The 25,309-nt window shown below is 38.1% G+C and overlaps 2 long non-coding RNA genes across 6 annotated transcripts in view; one reads left to right on the top strand and one right to left on the bottom strand.

Moving 5' to 3' along the window:
• The window catches only part of LOC112661430 (uncharacterized), a 112,391-nt gene extending 108,949 nt beyond the window's left edge, over positions 1 to 3,442 (bottom strand). For all 3 annotated transcript variants that reach the window (XR_007403577.1, XR_007403576.1, XR_007403578.1), the window contains exon 1: positions 2,927 to 3,442. This is a non-coding gene — a long non-coding RNA (uncharacterized LOC112661430). The remainder of the gene's footprint in view (positions 1 to 2,926) is intronic.
• Positions 3,443 to 3,550: 108 nt separating this feature from the next.
• Positions 3,551 to 25,309, top strand: part of LOC112661442 (uncharacterized) — a 70,556-nt gene continuing 48,797 nt past the window's right edge. For 2 of the 3 annotated variants that reach the window (XR_007403598.1, XR_007403600.1), the window contains exons 1-3: positions 3,709 to 7,684; positions 8,527 to 8,584; positions 8,674 to 8,739. This is a non-coding gene — a long non-coding RNA (uncharacterized LOC112661442). The other variant, XR_007403599.1, reaches the window with a different exon arrangement.

The raw sequence follows: 25,309 nt of genomic DNA, 5'->3' as shown, positions 1-25,309 counted from the left end.
CATATATATCCACAAAATAGAATTACACTCAAACATAATAAGGACCAAACTACTGATACATGTAAAAACACGGAGAAATCTCCAAAGCATTATCTTAGACACAAAAGATGGTGGTTTTAATGCACTAGGGTGAGAGAACAGAACTGACCACAAAGGAGCACAAGAAAGCTTTTTGGAGTGACAAAAATATTACATATTTTTTTAAGATTTATTTATTCATGAGAGACATACACAGAGAGAGGCAGAGACACAGGCAGAGGGAAAAGCAGGCTCCACGCAGGGAACTAGATGTGGGACTCAATCCCGGGTCTCCAGGATCAGGCCCTGGGCCGACAGCAGGCGCCAAACTGCTGAGCCACCCCGGGATCCCCAAAATGTTACAGATCTTGATTTCAGTGGTGGCTATGTGCTTGTTCACATTTGTAGAAACTTGTACTATTCACTAAAAAGGATGGATTTTGCTTTATGTAAGACATACCTTATTTAAAAATGCATAGAGCTGTACACCTATAAAAGTGAATTTCTATGTAGATTAATGTCCATAATCCTTATTTTTAACACAGAGCTAGCCCCACACCCCCTCCCACACATGTGTGAAGGTCTTTCTAGAAAAACATATTTTAATATGAAACCAAATGTGTCTGTTTTAATCTTCTTAAGCCATTCCTGTTTTGCCCTTTTTACGAATCCCACCCACAAGGTACCATCCTTTATGAAGATTTTGTAATGAGTAAGGATACCATAAAACAATGAGATAGTAATTTGTTCCATCCACCATTACCCTGTTACAGATGCAGACAGATCATGTGAGTGTGAAAGGATCTGAGCCTGTTACTAAGATTAATGGAAACCCAGATGCAGGGACTCCTGAGGAACTAATGGCTTCATCTGAAATCCAGTGGAAAACAATTGTCTTAGAGTCATGTGAAATGCTGTAAAAGTTAAAACTTATAACTAAGTCCTACTGCCCTCCAGCACCACTTGACAGCCCTGTGGGGTCTGAGAGCAGAGGCCTGAGAACAGAGATTTATGCCACAAATTAAGCTCCTAAAGCCCCAGTGGAATATTTTGTTAGCCCCTCGGCCATATGTAAGTGCACTGCTAACCATCACTACAAGAGAACATTCTGAAAATAAGGTGGACCGGGGTGCAGAACAGGGAGTATTTAATTGGAAAAACAACAACAACAACCAAACTTTGTAAAAATAAAAATTTAAGAGCTATTTTGCAATTCCTTAAAACTTGCCTCATGTTCCAATGTCTAAACATGCTTGGGGCCATCATTTAAATTATTTTTCTCAGCCAGTGGGGTGTACTTTTTAAATTACTGAAGATAGTCGTGTTTTTAATCTGAGAAAAACGCAGGACTTTTTCTGAGAATTTCTCCTTCCCTTACCTATTACTCATTTTCTAGGTCAGTTAAGACTTTTGTGGGGAAGAGATATAAACAAATAAATAAAGACACTGAGGAAACTTAAAATGAAGAACAGAACGGAACCAAAAATTTTGTCCCAAACGTGTCTTAACAGAATCACATGTGGTATTCAATATTATTGATCAAGTTTGTGCATTTTCAATTTACCACAACGTTTTCCCCCGTGCTCACAAGTTGTTCAGCAAGGTCAGGTAAGCCAGCAAGAGGAAACCTTGATTTAGAGCCCACTTGACGAGAAGGAATCAGAAACAGCGAATAAACAGGTGGATGCCGGTACATAACCACTCATCGTGCATTTGGAAGTATGCATCAGTATGAACAGGCTTTCCCTCTCCTCCGAAGGCAGGACTTCAAACACAGGCTTTGCTGAAATGTTTATCTGATTTCTCATCACCTGACTAAAGCCAAATGCTAACCACACGAGCAATTATTTCATTAAAAAATGCCGTTCTAGCAATTCTAGCAGATGAATCATTCAGTTGTATGTACGCACATTTATGTTCCTCTTGGCTACACATATGCAAAAGAACAGCAACAACAACAACAAAAAAAGCTACACAAAAGGCAGAAAGAGTAGAATGAGTATGACAAGAAATCCCCACTATCATTGGTTCCTAACTCTCCACCCTTAGTAAATACTACAGGCTGTAAGTCACATGAACGCGGTGAGCAGAGTCAATCGTTCCATTAACACACTAGGAAGGCTAGTGCAGGTGGCCCTCGAGCAACGTGGGTTTGACACATGAATGTCCACTTACACGTGGAATTTTTTTTTAAAGATACTATTTATTCATGAGACAGAGACACACACAGAGAGCGGCAGAGACACAGGCAGAGGGAGCAGCAGGCTCCCCACAGGGAGCCCGATGTGGGACTCGATCCCAGGACCCCGGGATCATGCCCTGGGCTGAAGGCAGACGCTCAATCACTGAGTCACCCAGGTGCACCCACGTGGAACTTCTTTGAGGCTGTAAATGTACGTTGTCACGATTTTGCTTGTAACATTTGATTATTTCCAGCTTACCTTTATGCAACGCGTCTAACAGAAAGAGAATAAGTTACCGGACTGTGCGATCAGAAAGGGCAGTGGAGGATCAGCAAGTACATTTAGCAGGAGTCACAGGTTAATACGGGGATTTTCTGTCCCCGGCAGGGGAGGAAGGTTTGGTCAGCTATATTTTTCTCGGAGGGTAAAAGCAAAGTATTTCAGACTCACCTTGTTTATTTCTGCTTATCTTGCTCCTGAAACTTCAAGTGTACCCTTTTTTTCTTTCTTAAGATTTTATTTTTTGATTCGTGAGAGACACACAGAGGCAGAGGCACAGGCCGAGGGAGACGCAGGCTCCTCCGGGGCAGCCGGAAGTGGGGCTGGATCCCGGCTCTCCGGGTCTCCGGGTCTCCAGGCCCAGGCCCGAGCCCCGCCGAGCTGCCCCGCCGAGCCGCGGGAATTTCAGTCGTCCCCGCCTCGTCCCCACACCCCGATATCCCTACCTCGCTGTACAGACTGGTGGGTTGTGACCCGAGGCGCCGAGCGCTGCTCAAGCTATTCGGGGTTTCCTACCCGCGCTTGTGAAGAGGCTCGATGGCCGCACCGGGACGGCGGAGGCGCAGGCAGCCCCACGGTGGGTCGCGAGGCCCTTACGTCAGCCGAGCGCTGAGGCCCCAACGTGCGACGCCGGGGCTGTGTAAGCGCTTCCGGTGGCGGCCGGAAGTGCAGAAAGCGGCTCTGCCCCCGCACGCGGCCCAGGCACTGACGACAGGCGCGGTCACCTTCGCCACTGAGGCACCGGCCGGCGCGAGGCCGAGGCGTCAATCTCTGCGCGCACGACTCCGCTCTCAGATCCCACGAGGCCCAGAGCTGCGAGGCTCATCCCGGGGCCGTCGGCCGACACGTGGCTCCTGCCTCGGTCCCCGGCGGGCGGAGGCCTGGCTCTGCAGCCCGGACACGGGGCCTCCGCTCGGCTCGCAGTCCGGGCGAAGGCAGGCCCCGTGCCGCCGACTGGGCCAAGGCCGGGCCCGGCACGCCCCCCTCCGCTTCCCGACAGGCCCTGCGCCACCGGCTTCCGGCAGGCACCGCGCGCGTCTGCGGCCCGGGCTGTTTCCCGCCCGCCCCGGGGGCTGCCGGGAGCGTAGGGGCGGCGCTTCCCTTTGACTTCCGCTCCCGGCAGGGCCCCGTGCTCGCTGACGCCGCCGCCGACCGTGCGGGCTGAGTGGAAGCTTCTAGAGCTGGGCGGGGGCACCTTGGGCGCCCTGGAAGCCGCCAGGTAAAGGTTGGCCTCTCTCCGCCCCGCTCTGCCTGCTTGGCTTCTCGCGGTTGCTGCGGTTTTTTTTTTCTTGAACCCAAATGATCGTCGTCTGACCGGCAAGGTTAAGGGAACGTTTCAGGGTGACCGTGGAAGTTTGTGACCCGAACTGGGGCGACGCTGAGACCTTGGTTTCGGGTCAGCAGCCCACGTGGTCCTCAGCAGCCCACGTGGTCAGAAACAAGCCCGCTTGTCCGGGGTTGAATGCAGCGCCTGAATACGCCATCGAGTGCCCGCCCGTGACCCCAGCTCCAGAAAGCAGCCCAGACGGTGGGGGGTGACAGCGTCGCCATGCGGGGGCGTCTGCCACCTTTCCTTTAAAGATTTTATTTTTTAAAGATTTATTTATTCATGAGAGACGCAGACACACAAGCAGAGGGAGAAGCAGGCTCCATGCAGGGAGCCCGATGTGGGATTCGATCCGGGTCTCCAGGATCACGCCCTGGGCTGAAGGCGGCGCTAAACCGGGGAGCCACCCTGGCGGCCCTTCTTTTCTTTAAATACCACTTACACGACGCTGTTTGTGCTTTCCTTGAGAAGGAATGTGGAACGAGAGTGCAAACCCCTGCTCAACCATGTCCAGTCTCTGCGGAATCATTGTGCCGTCAAAAAAACCCCTAGTCTTGATTTTTTTTTTTTTTTTTTTTTTTTAAGATTTTCATGAGAGAGAGGGAGGCAGATGCGGGACTCGATCCCGGGACCCCAGGGTCACGCCCTCCGCCAAAGGCTGCGCCAAATCACTGAGCCACCCAGACTGCCCGAATTTTTTTTTTCTTTTTTTCTTTTTTTTATGTTTTGCCTCCCTGGTTGTTAATTCACAGTGATTACACACACACACACACACACACACACACACACACAAACGTAGTTTGACTCAGCTTAAAACGACTAAAAATGTAAAGATGTTCTCGTCGATTGTTCTCCTTGAAGAAAGATATTTCTCTGGAATCGGCAAGGATTTTAATTTGTTTAATAAGGCAGTATGTCTCCTAACTTTGAAAGGAAACACGATTCTTAGCTGTCACATGTCTTCCTTAGTGCAGGTTCTTTTATATGATTTCCAAGACCTTGTTTTGTTTCCTGTGCTTCAACACTGAATGCCATTGTTTGGGGGTGGTGACAGAGTTGATGGGTCAGACTTGGGGGGACCCTGAGGGATCATTGTCAAGGACAGAGAAAATCCGAGCTGGGAAGGAAGAAAATACCCCAAACTGCTTCAGATGTGAAGAGCAGGGCAAGGACTGAAGTGATAGCTAGGATCAAAGGTGGTAAGAATAGGTAACTAGGAATCAGACTGTCTTATTTTGGAAAAAGTTCAGCACCTGGCCCCTACTGAAGGCTTAAAGAAGAGTCTAAGGAGTGATGTTGAACTGAAGGCTAAAGTGAAAATGCATCAGGGACCTGGGGGGCTCAGCGGTTGAGCGTCTGCCTTCAGGGCATGATCCCGGGGTCCTGGGATCAGTCCCACATCGGGCTCCCCGCAGGGAACCTGCTTCTCCCTCTGCCTGTGTCTCTGCCTCTCATGAATAAATAAATAAAATCTTAAAAAAAAAAAAGGCGACAACGCATGCTACCTCAAGTTCTCAGCCTTTGTTTTATGGTTTTGCCACCTGTATTGCCAATGTATAGATTTCTGATTTCTTTCTTATAATATTTTTATATTTTCCCTAGTTCTGACACAGAAAAAAAAATCTATTCAATTAACATATGAATATTTCAAATACCAAGATCATCTAGCATCTCACCTTTTAGTATTCCTCAGTAAAAACCAGATCCATCATCAAACATCTCAATTACAAAATAAATCTGTAGGACATTTACTATACTGGTTGTCCTTTTTCAGTTTTTCAAATATTTCTTTTTTTTTTAATAAATTTTTTATTTATTTATGATAGTCACACAGAGAGAGAGAGAGAGAGAGGCAGAGACACAGGCAGAGGGAGAAGCAGGCTCCATGCACCGGGAGCCCGAGGTGGGACTCGATCCCGGGTCTCCAGGATCGCGCCCTGGGCCAAAGGCAGGCGCCAAACCGCTGCGCCACCCAGGGATCCCCCAGTTTTTCAAATATTTCTTAAAAGCACAGCCCCAGATTTCACAGAGTACTTTTTTTTTTTTAAAGATTTATTTATTTATTCATGAGACACACACAGGCAGAGACACAGGCAGAGGGAGAAGCAGGCTCCATGCAACGTGAGACTCGATCCTGGGACCCAGGATCACACCCTGAGCAGAAGGCAGACGCTCAACCACTGAGCCACCCAGGTGCCCCCACAGAGTACTGTAGATGATTTTCAAAAACTGTAAGTTCTAAGAGTTCTATTATCTGGACTATAAATTTATATTAATATTAAAAGGATATGCAAGTATGTTCACTTGCTTAACAACTGTACCGTATTATTAGCTCACATCAACTTGAGAGAGAAATATGTGTGGCAAACTGATCAAGCAGGTCTTAAATTGGAAATTTGTGGAGGAAGGTGAATTACAACCTAAGATGTAGAATGGGATATTGAACTGCAATTCCCAGAAGTGCTATAGATAGTTCCTGAGCAGTATTCATAACTTCAGGTGAGCTTGTAGGGAATCATGTGAGTACTCAGTCACTCTGGAGTAAGAGCACAACCTTAAAAACTGGACAGAACAAGGCAATATTAAAGTGGCTATCTCAGAAAGTATCTGATTTGTCTAAATATCTTGATTTCCTTAATTCCTCTGACCAATTCTGACTTCTGTGTTCCCAGTTTCCTTCTGATTTCATACTTCTTCCAAGACCTCAACTTCTAATGACACTGATATCCCTGCTTCATCTGTGTAGCTGGTGACCTTGCTGTTTGCTCTTCTCCTCAGCCTCCAAGATGCACCCTTTATTTTCTTAGCTACCCCTCCCCACTTGTGGTATCTAACCCTGTGCTACTGATTCCATCTTCTCTTAGAAACATTTCCCTCCTTTATCAGTATTGGCACTTAGCTTATGCACCTGTAGAACACCAGAGTCTAAATTATTCTCTGGGGTTTTGACATGAACCACTCAGCATCTGCCATTTGATTAACACAGTTTTATGGAAGTAGGGTCCATACATGGCTAGCACTGAAGTTTGGTGGGAGGAGTCTTAGGATGTAGAACAGCTGTAGGAAAGATGAGATCTGTTTTGAAGGAAAGAGATCTAATGCACCGAGTGGATTGTGCATTAAAAGCATACTGATGTGTTAAACAGTATGTTAAAAAGGTTGTTGACAAATAAGAGGAGAAATAAAATAAATGATGTTGCTGAGAGATAACCACAGAGTGCACAGGGAAAGAGAAGATACACTGATGCTTTCCTAATATAGATTATAACTCAAGTATTCAGGCTATTAGTGTCAGAAACCTTATCTTTCTCATCTTTGAATCCCCCTTAGATTCTAGCATAATGCTTTTTGAATTGAAATTAGTCTTCTGTTGGCGGTGCCTTTCTTCTAAATCTGAACAGTTGATATATTCTTGATGTACCCAGAAGAATCTACTGTAACTGAAAAGCCCGAAGAATCCAGAGGACTATGGTTACTCTGGCCTTTAATCCAGTCAGCAAAATGGGGATAGAAGAGTTAACATTCATCAGACTCTTTCAAGCATTCTGCAGCCGACATCTCATTGAGTCTTCTTAAAATTCAATTTATGGAGTATTTATTAGCCCTGTTTTTCAGTTGAAGAAATAATGATTCTGAGATTAATAACTGTGATGAGCAGTAATTCTTAATACAGGGAGTTAGAACAGAAACTCAGAGTCCATACTCTTTTGGATCCACTATGCTTTCCTTCAGTGGCTGGTGACTAGAAAATGAGGAGAACCTTGGGAAATCAATGCCATTCCAGTGAGAAGAAAACAGATTACTTGGAGCATGTGGCTTCTGGGAAAAAAATTTTATCAACACAGATTTCAAAAGAAAAGTGTACTGAACCACAAAGGTAAGCTAAAGAGTGCCATGTATCCCTAAGGAAGATACCAGGAAAAGCTTAGAATAAATGCATATTTATATAACTATTAAACAATCAAATAAATATATATATACAACTTTTGCACATATGCTTGGTATAAGAAAGTGGGCACAGCATGGATAGCCCTGTTATTCAGAGAATATATAACATCAAACAATTTAAAGATAAGATAGTATTTTTTTTTATCTTTTTCACTGATTAAAAGGAAGTATTATTGTAAAGTATATTGCAAACGTTATTAAGCTATTGCAATTCAAAAGTAATATAAAAAAGTAGAATAAACAACCCTAAAAAAAGTCTTGGTAAATTTTGCCAACAAGTGTGAATAAAACCTGCATAAGGTGATTATGGAATCATTCTCATATATTTGGAAATGAAATGGATAATTGAGAGTGGGCCATGAGAGGAAAGAGGGGAAATGTACATAAGGAGTGGAACCTCCCACTAAAGAGAGGAAAGTAGGACAATTGAAACTGTTTTTCTTTTCTTTTCTCTTTTCTTTTCTTTTCTTTTCTCTTTTCTTTTCTTTTCTTTTCTTTTCTTTTCTTTCTTTTCTTTTCTTTTCTTTCTTTTTTATAATTTCCAAATGTTGGGCACACTGCCTGGCATCTAGTGGCATTTAGTAAATGTCTTTTTTGTTCTAAATGGGAATAATTTCCCAATTCAGAACCATGTGAAACAAGTATGATACCATATAGTTGACAAGGTTTATAGAGTGCTTTCAGTTTATCAGAGAGATGGCATTATAATGCTAAGATAGGGTAAACCCCAAGTGTTACTATTATTATCACAATAATATATTTTCAATCCAGCCAGTATTTCCCATGGCTGTCATTTTCCAGATGCTGCGTGAGGCACTGAGATGTAGAGGTAAATGAAGCACTCTATGTTTTCAAGTTTCCTACTGTTTAAAGCTAATAACAACCAGGCTGTGACTTAACAGAGATCTTTGTCTTTAGGAAAGCATGTTCATGAAGAGGCTGGACAGGCATCCTAGGCAACAGCTATCCTACTTCTTGGTAAAGGTATGGGTTATTATGATATATAGAGAGAGACAAATGAGGATTTCAACTGTGAATCCATTAAACCATCAGAATTCTGGGTCTTGGAGCTGCACATAATGCATGAGACAAGGCAGAGAAAAGCAAAAGAAGAAAATATTGCCTATTTTATACCACCCACTGTTCTAAGAATTTATATGCACTACCTCCAGTAATGCACATGGGTAGGTACATTGTTTTCATTCTGCAAATGAGGAAACCAAGGGATAGGAAAATGAAGTACTTTGCCCAAGGTTACGAATATAGTAAGTGGTAGAGCCTGATTTTGAACCTAGGGAGTTTTGCTATATCCCCATAATCTTACTTTTGACACTAAACCAAAATATAGTTATCTGCTAAATTAGGAAAGCCAAAGGAAAAAATGGTGAGCTGTTATCACTATAGAATTTGTTTCTCTTTTTTTACACCACTGTTCTCTCTTCTAGGTGCTTAGAACTCTGGTAAGAGCTCTGAGCCAAATGGACGTAGTCTAATAATCTTATTCATACTAAAGTATTAAGTGTCTAATGTTAGCTCTTCCCCAAGAGACTTGTATTTTAAAAAGAGGATATCAAGGAGAGGGTAATGTATAACACACAGGAAGAGTCTGAAAAAAAAATTAAGGGATGAGAAAGAGTCTGGTGGACTTCAGAGGGTGTGGCTCACTCTCCTGGGACTACTGTCAACTCTCCTACTTGAACATGGTCAATGGCATAAGAAGTATATTTACAGAATATTTAGAAAATCCTTCTTTAAAAGATGAGCTTTGAAACAGGTCATGAAAGAAGCAGTAGATTTGGATTCTCAGAGGAGAGCTGGGGAAACCATCATGACCACAGGAAGGCAAGAGCAAAGGCAACAGAGAAGAGGGTTTCTGAAACACAAACTTGTGTTTGATGAGCCCAAATCAGCGAGTACATTCTGAAATGTATTTTGTGAAGGTACAGCAGGTGAATACTTAGTTCTCTCCACTAGCTTACCTAGATTAAGATTAAGATTGTTTTCTATATACCAAAAGTAAATTGTTAACTGGTTGCTGCAGGGTTGCAGTTAGTTTTTCAGTATTTTTGCCCTGGAAACTTAGTGTTCTTTCACTTTTAAAACATGTTTTATGTAGAGGATCAATATTGGACTCAATCCAAGGGGACTACTTTATTAAAATCCCCAAATTTTTATCATATGGTTTAATTTGTAAGACAAATCTTTTACATTAACATGACCTGTGGATTTTAATATTCTTTATTTCTAGGAGAATTTCATAGCCTCACAAAATAATTATAGTGTATGCTTAATTTGAGAAGTAAAATACTCTGTGATAACTGCATATGTCAAATAAGTTGCAGTGATTTTTCAAGTTCTTTATGCACTCTCCCTCTTAGTAAAATGGTAAGACCCTCTTGTGACTCATTCTTTTTCCGTATTTTTCAATTCTCTACCTTCCTGGAAGCTTCTCTGTTCTGGTGGTCGGATAGAGAAGCATTCACCCAGAAAATGAACCTGAAAGACTCTCCCATGAGTTCTTGGTGCACTGTTTTGTTTTGTTTTTCCCATGTACTTTGCCTTGAAAGAAAGGCCAGAATGAATAAGACAAGCAGTAGATGAAACTAATTTTGCTGTGTTTGTCTAGAACATCATAGGCCAGAAGTTTAGTAAGTAAAAGGATAGTTTTATTTTTTAAAAATTTTCTAGAATTGTTCTTAAAGTATACATCTGTATATCATTCCAAATGTGTGTGGTAGGTTAGGGAGAGAAATTAAAAATGCTTTTCTACTTAATCAAAATAGTAATACCAGTATGTCAGTGTTTACTTCTAGTGAAGTAGAAACTTGATTAGAAATTCTTTAAGGTATATTCTCCCTAATAGTCATGATGAAGGCATATGAAATGTCTATTTTTCAAGGTCAAAACTAATTGAATATTGGAAATTTAATATCCCTTCAGCGTTCAAGGAATAGTATAGGAAGCTGTTTCTTATATGAAAATGTGACAATTTCTTGAATAAAATGACACTCCATAAGAATAATTTGAAAATATAACTTAAAGTTCCAAATTGTGATTCCTACAGCTTTGCTTTTCTTTTTCAAGGTTGCTCTGGTTATGTAGGGTCTTTTGTGGTTCCATACATACTTGGGAATTATTTGTTCTAGCTCTTTGAAAAATACTGTTGGTATGTTGATAGGGACTATATTAAATGTGTAGATTGCTTTGAGTAGTGTAGGCATTTTAACAATATTTTTGCCTTTAATCCATGAATATGGAATGTCTTTCTGCTTCTTTGTATCCTCTTCTTCAATTTATTTCATCAATATTTTATAGTTTTCAAGTTATATTACAGAGGCATAGTGATCAAAACAATATAGTATTGACACAAAATAGACACATAGATTGATAGAAAAGAATAGAAAACCCATAACTGAACCCACAACTGTATGGTCAGTTAATCTTCAACAAGGGAGAGAAGAATATGCAGTGGGAAAACTCTTCAACAAATGGTGTTGGGACAACTGGATAGCAACATGCAAAGCAATGAAACTGGACCACTTTCTCACACCTTACACAAAAATAAGTTCAAATGGATTAGAGACCTCAATGTGAGAAAAGAAACCATAAAATCCTAGAGGAAAAAAGAAAGAGTAACCTCTTTGAAATCAACCCTGGCAGCTTCTTACTAGATATGTCTCCTAAGGCAATGGAAACAAAAACAAAAATAAATTGTTTGGACTTCATCAAAATAAAAAGCTTCTGCATGACAAAGGAAACAACCAACAAAAACTTAAAAGGCAAAAAAAAAAAATTAAAAAAAAAAAAAGGCAACCTATGGAATGGAAGAAGATATTTGTAAATGACCTATCTGATAAAGGGTTAGCATCCAAAATTTATAAAGAACTTCTAAAGCTCAACACCCAAAAACCTAATAATCCAGTTTAAAAATGGGCAGAAGATATGAATAGACATTTTTCCAGAGAAGACACACAGATGGCCAACAGACACATGAAAATAAGCTCAACATCACTAATCATCAGGGATACAAGTCAATATAATATCACCTCACACCTGTTAGAATGACTATGATCAAGAACACAGGAAATAACAAGTGTTGATGAGGACGTGGAGAAAAAAGAACCCTCCTGCACTGTTGGTGGGAATACAAACTGGTGCAGCCATGCTGGAAAAGGTATGGAGTTTCCTCAAACTACAATATCCAAAATAGGAAAACAGCTCAAGTGTCCATCAATTGATGAATGGATAAAGATGATGTGAGAGAGATATATATACACACACACACACACAAAGGAATATTACTCAGCAATAAAAACAATGAAATTTTGCTATTTGCAACCATGTGGATGGAGTTAGTATTATGCTAAGTGAAATAAGTCAGAGAAGACAAATACCATATGATTTCACGCATTCGTGGAATTTAAGAAACAAAAGAAATAAGCAAAGGGGAAGAAAAGAGCAGCAAGCCAAAAAACAGACTCAGCTATAGAGAACAAACTGAAATAAAAGAGGGGAGATGGGTGGGAGGATGGATTAAATAGGTTATAGGAATTAAGAAGGATGCTTGTGGTGAGCCCCGGGTATCGTATGGAAGTGTTGAATCACTATATTATACACTTGAAACTGATATTATGCTGTATGTTAACTAGAATTTAAATAAAACTTAAGGGTTTTTTTTTTTTTTTGAGAAAATAGAGAATTCACTTATAAAAGTAGATGAGAAAACCTTAAATGAAACATGAAGAAATAAATAATACAATGAAAAAACTATCCACCATTATCAAGTAAAATATACCCAGTATTACAGATGTTTAAATGAGACCCTATCAATATAATACAATCTGCATAAACTTACTATATAGATGCCTTGAAAACTTATATATACATTCCTAAAAAAAAACATTGATTTCAGGTCATTATAAAAGCATTTTGATCTTATTTTTTTAATAAGAGCAACACTAACTTTTATAAACTGATAACCAAATATTTGTCCAAATATATCCAAATTGTGGACAGATAATTCACCTATCAGAGAAACCTGGGAATAGATTTTAGTCTTTGTCAAGATGGCAAACAAACATAATCCTCTGATTTCCTTCTCATCTCAACCCTGTAAATACTGCATATATACTGATACCATGGAAACAAGAGTTATGTTGCTACATCCTGAGAAACCTCTGAGAAAGAGGGTAGGATTGAGCAAAGGGTGATGCAGCAACCCAGAGGGAAGGTATTCTAGCGGTCAGGGGCACGGTAAGATCTTTTCATGGCATGCATGTATGTGGTTTTGTAGATCCCTCTCCTACACACATTACTGGGTGAACCATTGTCCTCTCCCATCCCATTGTGAGAGAAAACAGGCCATACTTGTCAACAGTGGTTCTGGGATTGTTCTCCACAGTGTCTGTGGTTAGTGAGGATTAGAACAAGTAGCCCAGCCTCCCCCATCCTCCTTTAGACTTTAAGGTCTAAGTGATTATAAGGATGTAACTTAGCTTTAAGGAAGAAGCAGTACCCAGCTGGGCATACTGGGAGATTTTCTGTGAGCAGGGCCATTTGTTGAGGATTTGGTTAACAAAAGAACAATGGAACCCAGGCTGTCATGACAAAGGCTTTAAATATATCAGAAGGGGCATGTTAGGGTCTGGATTTTTTTTTTTTTTAAGATTGATTGATTGATTGATTGATTTATGATAGAGAGAGAGAGAGAGAGAGAGAGGCAGAGACAAGCAGACTCCACACCAGGAACCCAACGCAGGACTTGATCCCAGGACTCCAGGATCGGGCTTTGGGCCAAAGGCAGGCGCTAAACTGCTGAGCCACCCAGGGATCCCCCCAGGGTCTGGATTTCAGTCCCTCCCTATGGACGTATATTCCTGGGTAAGGAATCCGAGATCCTAGGGAATAATAACAAAACCTTTGAGGAATGTAACTCTTTTAAGAGAGAGACAAAAAACTGAACAACCTATATTCCCCACAAAGTAGAACTGCCTAGACAAAATAACTTTTTAAAATCAGCACAATTAAGTTTATCAAAGAGGTAAGAAAAGGTATTGATAAAAAGAAACAAGTTGCCAAGAACGAATAGTAAAAATTAAGTATAAAATAGCATAGTAGATTAAAAACTCAATAAAAAGATACTGAATAGAATAGAAACAGTCACAGAATGAATAAGTTTCTGTAAAATCAGATGAATAAATTACTATAGGAGGCAACAGGAAGGAGAAAGAGATGGACATCTTTTTAAAAAATTCAAAAGGCATAAGGGTAGAAACCACATAGAAATCTTGAAATGAGAAATAAAAATAAGTGGCAGGAAGGCAGTAATTGTCAAGCTAATCATAGAAGTTTTACTGCAGTTTAAGACAAATGAAATGCCTCAGGCTACAATGAGTTCAAGTGTGAAAGAATATTGCTAAGGGGAGAAATCACTAAGGTCAAGATCTATTAAAGTGAAATTTAGGAACATCAAAACCGGAAATCAAAAGTACAAAAAAGTAAGCAAAGTTATGGAATAGGGCAACAATATAATGTGTTTTTAACTGAGAGATATATAGGGAAATTTACATCCAGTAAAAAGGGGTTCCATATTATTTTTGAAGACTTGTAACCCTCCCCCCACATATACAATTGTGTGTCTAATTAAAGAATGGGCATCTGTTTTCTAACCTCAAGGCAATAAAATTAGGTGTCAATAATCAAATAATAGCTTAAAAACTAAAATCACATTATTTGATAACATTTCTGTTGATGAAACCATAAAAAAAAACAAAATCCTTACAACTGAATGAAAAAGCATGTTAAAATTTCATAAACACAGCTAAAGAAACACATAGAGAAAAATTGAAAGCATTAAATACATTTATCAAAAAGGAAAAAATACAGAAATTAAATGAGCAAAGCTTTCAATTCAATATGAGAGTTTCAGAATAAACTCAGAGATAAGAAAAACTATTAAAGATAATGACAAATTAATGACATAGAGAAAAAAAGCCATAGTGAAGATTAAAGAAACTAAAGTTTTTTCCAAAGATAAATAAGTGAGAAAAAACTGGCACTAAGAAAAAAAGTAAAATGTGGAGTTAAAAAATACATACACAATAGTTTTAAAATAAAAGAATTCTGTGAACAATTATGACAATACGTATTAAAATCTTGTTAAAATATATTTTTCTCAATCATAAGATTGCCAGTATGACACAAGATAAAACAGAAAAACCATTAAATAAATTTTTTTCCTAATGTAGAGGCTGAGATGCTATATTATGTAAATTCTTTCAAAATTCTAAGGATTAGATCATCTTTAGCTTATACAATTGGTTCTTTAAAGAAAATACATGGCTTGCATTACTTTGATACCAACAGTAGATAAAGTTATTGTAAGGAAATGAAATCTAGAGTCCAATCCACTTACTAAAATACATGCAAAATCCTACAAAAATGTTAGCTTATTAAACATATATTCTAAGTATATCATGTATTTTGTTTAAATTTATATAATTATAAATATATATTTAAAATTGTATGTAATATTGCAATATGTCACATTCAGATTTGTCCCAAGAAGACAAGTATGCCTTGTCATCAAAAATCAATCAACATAATTTGCCACACTATTGGACCATGAAAGAACACATGATTATCTTAAAAATTTAGGGGAAAAATTGATTAAATTATACATATTTATAGGGCACCTGAGTGGTGCAGTTGGTTCAGCGTCTGAGTGCAACTCTTAGTTTGGGCTCAGGTTCTGATCTTAGAGTGGTGTGATGGAGCCCCACATTGGGCTCCGTACTCAGCATGGAGTCTTCTTGAGATTTTCTCTCTCCTTCTCCCTCTGCCCCTCCTGCTTGTTCTCTCTCTCTCTCTCTCAAATAAATAAATCTTAAAAATTTTTTAAAAAATTATAAAAATAAATTCAGAGACAAAATAAAGCCATATTTAAAGTTAATGAAGCCTTTTATCAAAAACTTGGATCAAATATTCTGCTTAATAAGAGAATTTAGATAAACCCATATTATGATGAGAGGCCAATGATGCCCACTATCATCGCTGTCATTCAAGAAATTCTCAATATAATAAGAAAAAGGAACAAGAGGAAATATCTGAAAGGATGATGCAAACCTGTTTTTACACATTATATGATTATTTACTAAGAAAAATCCCTCTAAAGCAACAGGCAACCTTTAGAAATAACAAAGAGCAAAATAACCAAATTTACAAGATTAACTTAGAAATATTGTTTTCCCCTATTCCAGTATAGCATCATAAGAAATAGAATAGAAAAAAATATACCATAATGCATCTGTAAAGCAAGTAAATAAACTTAAAAATACATTAAATAGAAGAGTATCTGAATAAGTGAAGAGATACAGTATGTTCATTAATACTGATTCATCTATAAATTCGCATCAATTCTAGTAAAAAATCATGGTAGGATGTTTTTCAGAACTCTACAAATTCATTGTGAAATGTCTATAGGAAGATGACTTGCACTACAGGGTTTAAGACAAAGTATAAAGCCACGTTAGTAAAGAATAAAATGCTGGTGCAAGAACACACACCTCAATGAAACAAATCTGGTACATGTGTAAACTCATTATGCAAAGTAGATAGCACGAACCTCAGTAGAGAAGGGATGAATTATTTACTAACTAGTGTTGGAGTAACTGGCTCACTTTATGAAAAATATGATTAGATCCTTACATTTATAGAAAAAAGGTTGGGAAGATCAAATACGTATAAAAATAGATATAGAAAAATGTAAGCTAATGGTTTTGTATCTTGGTGTAAAAAAAGGACTTTTTAAATACCTAAATGAACCCAAATGCATAAAAAATAAGGGGAAAAAAGGATGTATTTGACATATCTTGAATTTCTGTTTAATAATTATGGGCAAAGCAACATCTACAACTAACAAGTTTACTTGACAAAAAAAAATTATTTTTAAAAATGTGGCATATATGTATATACAATGGAATAATACTCAGCCTTAAAAGAAGAAGAAAATCTTGGGACACCTAGGCGGCTCAGCAGTTGAGCGTCTACCTTCTGTGCAGGGCGTGGTCCCAGAGTCCCAGGATCGAGTCCTGCGTTGGGCTCCCTGCGAGAAGCCTGCTTCTCCCTCTGCCTGTGTCTCTGCTTCTCTCAATGTGTCTCTCATGAATAAATAAATAAAATCTTAAAAAAGATAAAGAAAATTCTGTCATTTGAAACAATAGGGATGAACGTGGAGGGCAGTATGCTAAGTGAATAAGTGAATAAGCCATGTACAGAAAGACAAGTACTAGGTGATACCACTTATTTGAGGAATAATAATACTATATTGTATACCTAAACATTTGCTAAGAGGGTAAATCCTTTAAGTGTTCTTATCATCAAAACAAAAGATAAAAGAAGGTGGGAGAAAACTTTCTGGAGGTGATATGTTTATGGTATGGAGTATAGTAATGGTTTATCATGATACATATTTTTTTCCAAACACATTAAATATGTGTAGCTTGTATACATTAAATACATTAATGTATTGTATACATTAAATATGTATAGCTTTTTACACATTGATCATACCTCAATAAAGTGGTTTTAAAAAAATCAAAAGAAAATTATACAGCCTAATAGAATAATGGTCCATATACATATAGATAGATGATTCATAAGAGGGGAGTTGTGGGTGACTAACAGGTCCATGAGAAAGTACTCAGCCTCACTTGCTACTAAATATGCAAGCTCAGTGTAGCCAGTGTAGGGGGCAATCTGGCAGTTCTAGGTGAAACTAGTCTGAAAAATTTTCCTAACTCAGCAATCTCTCATCTCATCATATTGTTCAGAAAAATACTTACTCATATTTTTTTATCATGGTGGCATACTGGAGGCAACCTAGATGCCACTCCCTAGGGGAATAGATAAACGGATAAATGAAATTTCTTGGATGTGTGGATGCATGCTATGGAATATTACACAGTAGTTAGAAACAATGACTTAACAAATGAATTACTCTTGAACGTGCAACAACCTGTGCCCCTGTTAAAAACATTATTGAATGAAATAAGTTAAAACATTAAATCTATCATCTGATATACTCATGCAAATTGCAAGTCCATAAATACACAAACAACACTACCTATTTTGCAATAACTATAAATACCAAAGGATATGAAGTGGCAGTAGGGCTACTAGCTTGTAGGGGAAAAGTAAATCAAACCAAACAAAAAGGAGCCTTGCACATGTTAATAATGATGATGTGCCAGGATTTGAAAATTTGGTTAACTTCAACTTCTGCCTTTAGAGTCCACATTTTTTTTTTTAATTGATTATATGAGCTTCTTTAGTTAGCCTCTATCTCTTCTCTATTACCATCAGATTTTGGTTTTTAAGCCAGGGATGAGTTTGAGTAGTTTGTAAAAGTTCTCCAGGTTACTGATTAGCTCCCTGGGACTGGTGCTGACACATGGGAACTGTATGTGGGCATTGGAGCCACCAGAGGTTATGTTAAAATGCAGATTTGTAGATTTATAGAGTCTATTTAATACCACTTAAGGGGACTCAGGGATCTGTATAATAAACGAGAATCTCATGACATTTTCAATACTGATGATTCCTGCATCATACTCTGGTAAGTACAATTTGAATACTAGAAGTAAACTACTTTTAAGGATGAATAATTTCAATAAGAAAAGAGATTGCTCATTATTACCATTATTTTAAATATGCTCTAATAAATACAGTAATAATTGAATTGTGAATAGAAACATAAACATCAGAAACAAATAATATAATCACTATTTCACAATGAAGTGCAGTGGAAATTTTATAGTAAGTTCAGCCTTAGCCTCTAGACACACTCTGCCTTTTGTGCTACATAAGGCAAAGAAAGGGGCCCTTGGCAGGTACATCATCTCAGGTCAGCACTGAGTTCCTGGAGTTGGTTAGTCCAATACAGTTTTCCAAGGAATGTAAAGAATTTGGTATTCTAGAAGTCTTTCCTATCACAGATCTGGTGAGTAGTTGGCAGAGGAAGCAGATGTATCAACAGAGCAGGCCCATAGTATTTTGGTTGTGATTGACCGATACCTCATTAAAGCTAAGCTCCAAGCAGCAGGTGGTGTATGGTAAGCAGTATTCTAAAAATTATGAATCAGAAGCACCTAGGGTGCTTGTTAAAACACAGAGTCAAGGCCCCACTTCAGACCTGCCAAGTCAGAATTGCTGTGATTGGGAGCCAAGAATCTGTATTTACTCAGGAAATTCTTATGCTCTTAGAATAAACTCATTAATGCTAGAGAAAGCAACTAGTTTGTACTCAATGGCTTGCATTCAGTGTAATGAGAGGACTAAATAGATATTCAGAATTAATATTAGAGCATAGTATTCTTTTTGGGGTGTGCGTGTGTGCATGCATGCATGCATGTGTATTACTGGTTCCTCCAGAAAAACCAATGCAATGTCATTGTCTACAGAACAAACTGGAATTTCTGGGGGAGGAGTGGAGGATGTTTTATGAGGAATTATGGGATGGAGAACTGTTGTATATGTTGTTGTTGGTATGGGATTGTTAGTTTAGTTTGCATGTGTGTTTGTCCTTTGCTTGTGTGTGGTGGGAGGGGTCTCCTGGAGAAGTGTATATAGCAGAGGACTTTGTACAGGGGAAAAAAAAAAATGGGAGTTATCTTATGGGAGGATTAGTATTACTTTGGACCTAAAGTCCTGTCACTTTGAGCACTAGTGACAAAGGATGATTTGGAACAGTGAGTAAAGGACATCTTCCTATCTTCCCAGAAAGCTGAGCTCCATGGGGCCTGTGTACTTTGGGAGGACCAGGACATAGCCTCCTATGCACCCATTTAGAACAACCTTTCATGGAGACATAAGCAGTAAGAGGTTGGGGAAAACAATGTGTGTGAGAGAGGAAGTCAAGAAATATGGTTCCTAATGTGTCAGTCACTATTAAAGAGAACTAACCTGGAAGCCCCAACTGGACAAGAGGCAATACTGGCAGGGGTCATTAGAAAATGAGGAAGCAGAAAGCTAGTGAAAACAAAAACTTAAGTTAAAAAATTGAATTAAAAAAATATGGAGCCAAAGGTCATGTGATCTATAATCAGCTCATGCTGATATTTCAGACTTTGGAGGTGTTGGGTCAAGTTCCAGGATATGACTATACTTATTAAGGGCTGATGAATGCTAGAGTCAAAGGTCCAAGAAAGTAAAGGATGGTGAATAGCAATGAGTCAGAATGTCAGTTGTAATATTAAAGTCACTAATGATGACACAAGAGAAAGGCAGAAAGGAAAATGATGAATCAGGCGTAGAAATGGTTGAAGAAGGTAATGGTGAGTTGTGAAGGGTGATATAAGATGGTGAAAAGCTGATAAAAATAGATCTTATCGACTTTGAATGTTAAAAAGGGAAACAGTTGATAGTGATTAAAAAGTAGCACTGGGGAGCAAGGCACAGACTTTTAGTGCATTAAGGGAAATGAAAATATCAGCAAGAGTGCTGAAGGGGTTGCTAGGTCACAAGGAGAAAGGACAGGTTTCACAGTACACGTGATGATTTGAAGGGAGGCCATGAAAAGACATTTATAGATAAAAAATAAACTTGCTCAAAAATAAGCAAGACTTCTGAGGAACTTTGGTATTAGAAGTTGTGTCAAAAAGAGAAGAGCTAGGGTGAAGAGTGTGAATGTGTAGGGTTGAAGTGGGTTGGAATGAGAGTAAAACAGTAGGTATTTGGTTATTGGGGGAGGGGTGGAGGGATGGTTCTGCAGGAACCCCAAGTATGGCCATGAGGATGAGGTTTGGGAAAAGAGAGAGTAGAACACTTGGAAAGATCTAGTAGACATAATGGTATGTGACTTCTTCCGAACTGTAAAAGCATGCTGCATGCATATATGCCAAAGAGAGGCTTTAACAAATAAATCTATTGTCCAAATACCATGCAACTTCTAATCACCAATTATTTTTCTTATTGTATAATGTGGAATATTTGTTTATACACTGGACATTTCAATTCTCCTAATTAAAAAAAAAATCCATAAGTAAATGGAAGACTCTCAAACTGACCAGAAATCTAAACCATAACTTGTTAGATCTTTATAGAGATAGTCTCCATGACAGAATTTGACAAGACTATGACATTTGGTAATTTGTACTGATTTAAATTGAAAACAGTTGTAGAGCAGGGACTCATCAATCTATTCTTTCATCCATTTATTCTTTGTGTTTTTTGTGGATTGATTCATTAAATAGATACCTACTGAGTACCTGTCATGTACCAGACACCACGCTAGGGTTTGAGTGAACATTGGCAAATAAAGTAGACTGAGCAGCAGGGTACATTCATTGAACAAGAGAACAAATTAATAATGTATAATTACGGATTATGGGCCATGCAATAAAAGAACCAAATCTTGGTACAGTGACCTAGGGTTCCCAGGGAGGAGTAACCTAGTGGGAAAGGATCAGAGGAGGCCTCTTTGGGATGGAGACATCTAAACAGAGAACTGATGGAGGAAGGAACAGATAGGCAAGGAGACTTCCAGGCCCATGTGAAGTCCCCAGGGAGGGAAAGAGCTGGTGAATTTAAGGAAAACAGAGAAGGCAAAACTGGCTTCAGCCCAGGGGAAGGGGGAGAGATAATTAGAGCAGGACTGCACAGAGCCTTGTTGACATGGGATCCCAATGGGATCATTGAACAAAAAGATGTTAAGGGTTTAGTATGTATATTTTGGCCCAGTGAAAACTGACCGTTTAACTATAAACTACTAATGTGTTTTCCCCACTAATCTTAGGTTATTAACAGAACCAAAACATGGTTTTTTGTTTTGTTGTGTTGTGTTTCTCCCCTTACACTTAAAGCATGGAGCTCTAAGTGACTTACTATCTCTAATAAAAACTCATGTAGGCTGGGGGATATAATGCTGTTCCGGTTAGATTTTCTGTGGCTTAACACAGATGGGAAAAGTATTTTAAGAAGCTTAGCTATTTTGTTAAATGTTTATGACTTGTAAATTCCCAGCCTTTTAGGATTATCCAAAAGTGTTGACATTGATGGTGAATTTGAAGGGAAATTAGCCAAATATGTTTGTCTAATTAACCAGTGGGGTCTAATAATAGCTGTCAGAGTTGGCATGTAAAGCAGGGCTACTTATTTATTGCACAGAGATATGTTCATATTACTTTTCCTTTGAAGTTTAGATTTTCAAATTCTTTCCCACCACTTTCTGGAGAGTCATTGAATGAGCTGTCAGAGCATGAATCCCCAACCTCTCTTCTTTCTAAAAAGAAAAAAAAAAAAAGTAGCCTACTAGTTTCATTTCGCCAGAAGTCTGAAGTCTGACTCTTCCAAACTTCTATTTCTGTGCTTCTTAAAAGATACAGAAGGGAAATCACTCACTCCACTTTTGGCTCAGTGGTCTTGAGAGATGAGAAGTTTGAGTTTCTTGTGATGGTTTTTAATCTCTTGGGCTAATGGTTTTATAATTCAGCAATTATATATCATCTTTGTTTAAGTAACTGAAGCAGTTAGGTATGTAAAGTTGTAATAATGCTGTCAGACCAAAATGGTAATATTTAGCAAATTACTACAGGACCTCCTACAGGGAGTAACAGACAGGAGAAGGAATACTGTCATTGAATGAGTATTACTTCAGTTACTCTACCAGGTATTTTACATAAATTTTCACTCATCTTCACAAATAGTGTTATACTCTATTATCAGCTTGTTTGCATGTGAGAGGATAGGTTTCCCAGCCCATAGGCTGTGTTGGGAAGCACTGATTTAGACCTGGCTATCACAGTGTCTGAAATTTGTGCCCTTTCCCCATTTTATTCCACTATACCTATGACCCCAGTGAAAAATCATTCTCATAGCTTTGGTCACTTATGTATCAGCCATACTAGTGTGTAGCAAAGTATATTTTCTGTTTTAAAATAATTTGAAAATGATAAATGGTTGTCATTTCTTCATATTTCTTGACCTGCTGGGGGGGTCAAACAGGATAACTCGACATGAATGTGGCTATTTATATTTTGGGCTTTGGGGTGAAAAATTAACATATTGGTAAAAAGTTTCACAAAAGAAAAATATCCCTGGACTGATTCTACTGATAATGAATACCAGTCACCTAGCTCTTCCAGCCTTTGTTTCTTAGCTATAAATGAAGGGATTTTTAAGGTCCTTTGAGCTATGAAATTCTTACATTTGACTCATGAATATCATTTACAGAATAGTAAGATGTGGGGCAAAACATTAAGCATTTTTATTTTATTTAAAAGTATTTTTTATATGATGCCTAAGTATTTTATGTATTTGAAATTCATGGGAAATGGGAGAAGTGTTGCTTCTTTATTTTTCTTTTAATATTTTTTTCTGCTTCAGCATTTTAAGTCTCTTAGCAAGTTTTACTTAAGAGAAGTGCTGGATAATAAGCATGCATGAAATGGTTTATGTATTTTAACGTTGGTATATTTATTTTAAAATCTGTGGAGATAAGTTTATTTTGCATGTTTTTTGTTTTGCTTTTTAGTATTGTTGACAATTCTACATCAACTTGGCCCCAGGATAGTAATTAACAACCCAGTCAGAGGTTGCTAGTAATTTCCCATTTATTTGGGAAGAAAATTTTATTAAGTAAGTTGGATTCATGAGTATTAGGTAGGAAAGACTTTTGAAATTGCATTCAACATAATGGTATATATATATATATTTATATAAAGGAAATGAGCAAAGTAAAATTAAAGTCTAGAAGCTATGAAAATAGTTTTCAAAAGAAGACAATCTTTATAGAAAAGACTACTATCAACCTCTCAACATGTGAGAATGTGTTTCAAGTGGTTAGAAAAACAAAACAAAACAAAATTTTAAAATCCATAATAGTAGTTGAAAAAGAGTAGAATGCCCTTATTTTTAAAATATGAGTACATAAAAATCATATGTTAATGTTTAGCTGTCTTACATTGGCTATGTAATAGATGAAATATGAAGAAAGTGAAAAATGTAGATGGAGGCAGTAATAATAATAATAATGGTAGGCAAATAACCTCTGCGTAAAGTGTGTAGGTGTTGGGGAAATGTGAAGTGGATGTCGTTGCAGGCCTCAGAGCCCTGCTGAGATTGATGCTCAGCACAAGAACATATTCTGACATAGAAGTGTGAATGACATGGAGGGTAAGGTGGAATAGCAGCTGATGTTTGGGGGCATCCTCACAAGGATCTCTCTTAGCACATATGTAAGTGTCAACCTTAAAAATGCCAGTTATTTTATTAGCGAAATGAGTTTATCAGGAATAGAGAAATTCCAATTCTGAACATGCAAGTTGTGGTGAACCATAGGCAAGTTCAAAGAAACAAAGGAAAGGTCCATTTTTTTAGGTTTCAGGAGGAAATTGGGGAGGGTTGTTTTTAAACAAAAGTTCATTGGAGAAGGACAAGAGTTCAAGGTTGTGCAGTATCTTGTTGGTTGCAAGTGGTGTTAGTGTGTTGTTGCTAGGGCAAGGAGGGATCTTCTGTCTTTTTCTTAAAAGCAGGAGATGAAATTCCAATGTGAAAAATGTCCTCACTTGTCACGATAATTCTTATCTTCTTTCTGGTGATGCAAGTTTCAGGGAGTGGTGGGTGCATGAGAGCTCCCCCTTCAGGGCTTCCCAACTCCATTTTAAATGAGGTTTCCTTTATTTATTTTCACAGAAGCTTTTGCTTTCGTTGCTTATTCATCCCCTTTAATATGCAGAGAAGGAAGTTAAATGTTAACTAAAATTAGTAGTAGAGTTGTAGAAATAAATATTGTTCTAAGTTAGAACATAATTGCAATTTAGAAATAAATAGATGCTTGGTTCTTTTGTAAAAATGGCAGTACTTTCAAATTAAAAGTTTTATTGATCTATTTTGCTGAAATGAAATTTGTTAGAAATTTATTTGAAAGCCTTTAAAAATGTTTTAAGTAGATTAAAGGGCATAAAGCTCAGACATTGCTGTAACTGACTTTATACCTATATACACTGCAACCATCATATTGTAGAGATTTTACACCTCAGGAAATTATCACTATTATTACACCTCAGGAAATTATCACTATTTCGTCTGTGTTTTATATACTGAATCACTCAGATCCTGATATGAGGAGACATAAAAAGACAAAGCATATACTAATGTCCTACTCCAAGAAATGAATAACAGAAAGTCCTTGACTCACAAAATATTAAAAATGTAAGAGACCTTAGTTGTCATCTAGATGGGGTTTGCAGACTACCATCAGAGACCAAATCCAACCTGATGCCTTTTGATTTATGCCCAAGAGCTAGTAATAGAGTTTATATTTTCAAATGGCTGGAAAAAAACCCTAATATTTCATTACATGGAGAAATTATATGTAAGTTCAAACTTCAATGTCCACAAATAGAGTTTTATTAGAATACATCCATACCCATTCTTTTGTATATATCAATAACAGATTTGATGATCTGATGGGCAGACGGAGTCATTGGAACAAAAAACATATGAACCATAACACCTAAAAGGTTTACTATCTGACCCTTGACAGAAAAATTTTATT

This window comes from Canis lupus, chromosome 18, assembly GCF_003254725.2.
Source record: "Canis lupus dingo isolate Sandy chromosome 18, ASM325472v2, whole genome shotgun sequence".
Taxonomy (NCBI): domain Eukaryota; kingdom Metazoa; phylum Chordata; class Mammalia; order Carnivora; family Canidae; genus Canis; species Canis lupus.
Note: the sequence above shows the minus strand (reverse complement) of the source record. Positions and strands in the feature narration are given on the sequence as shown.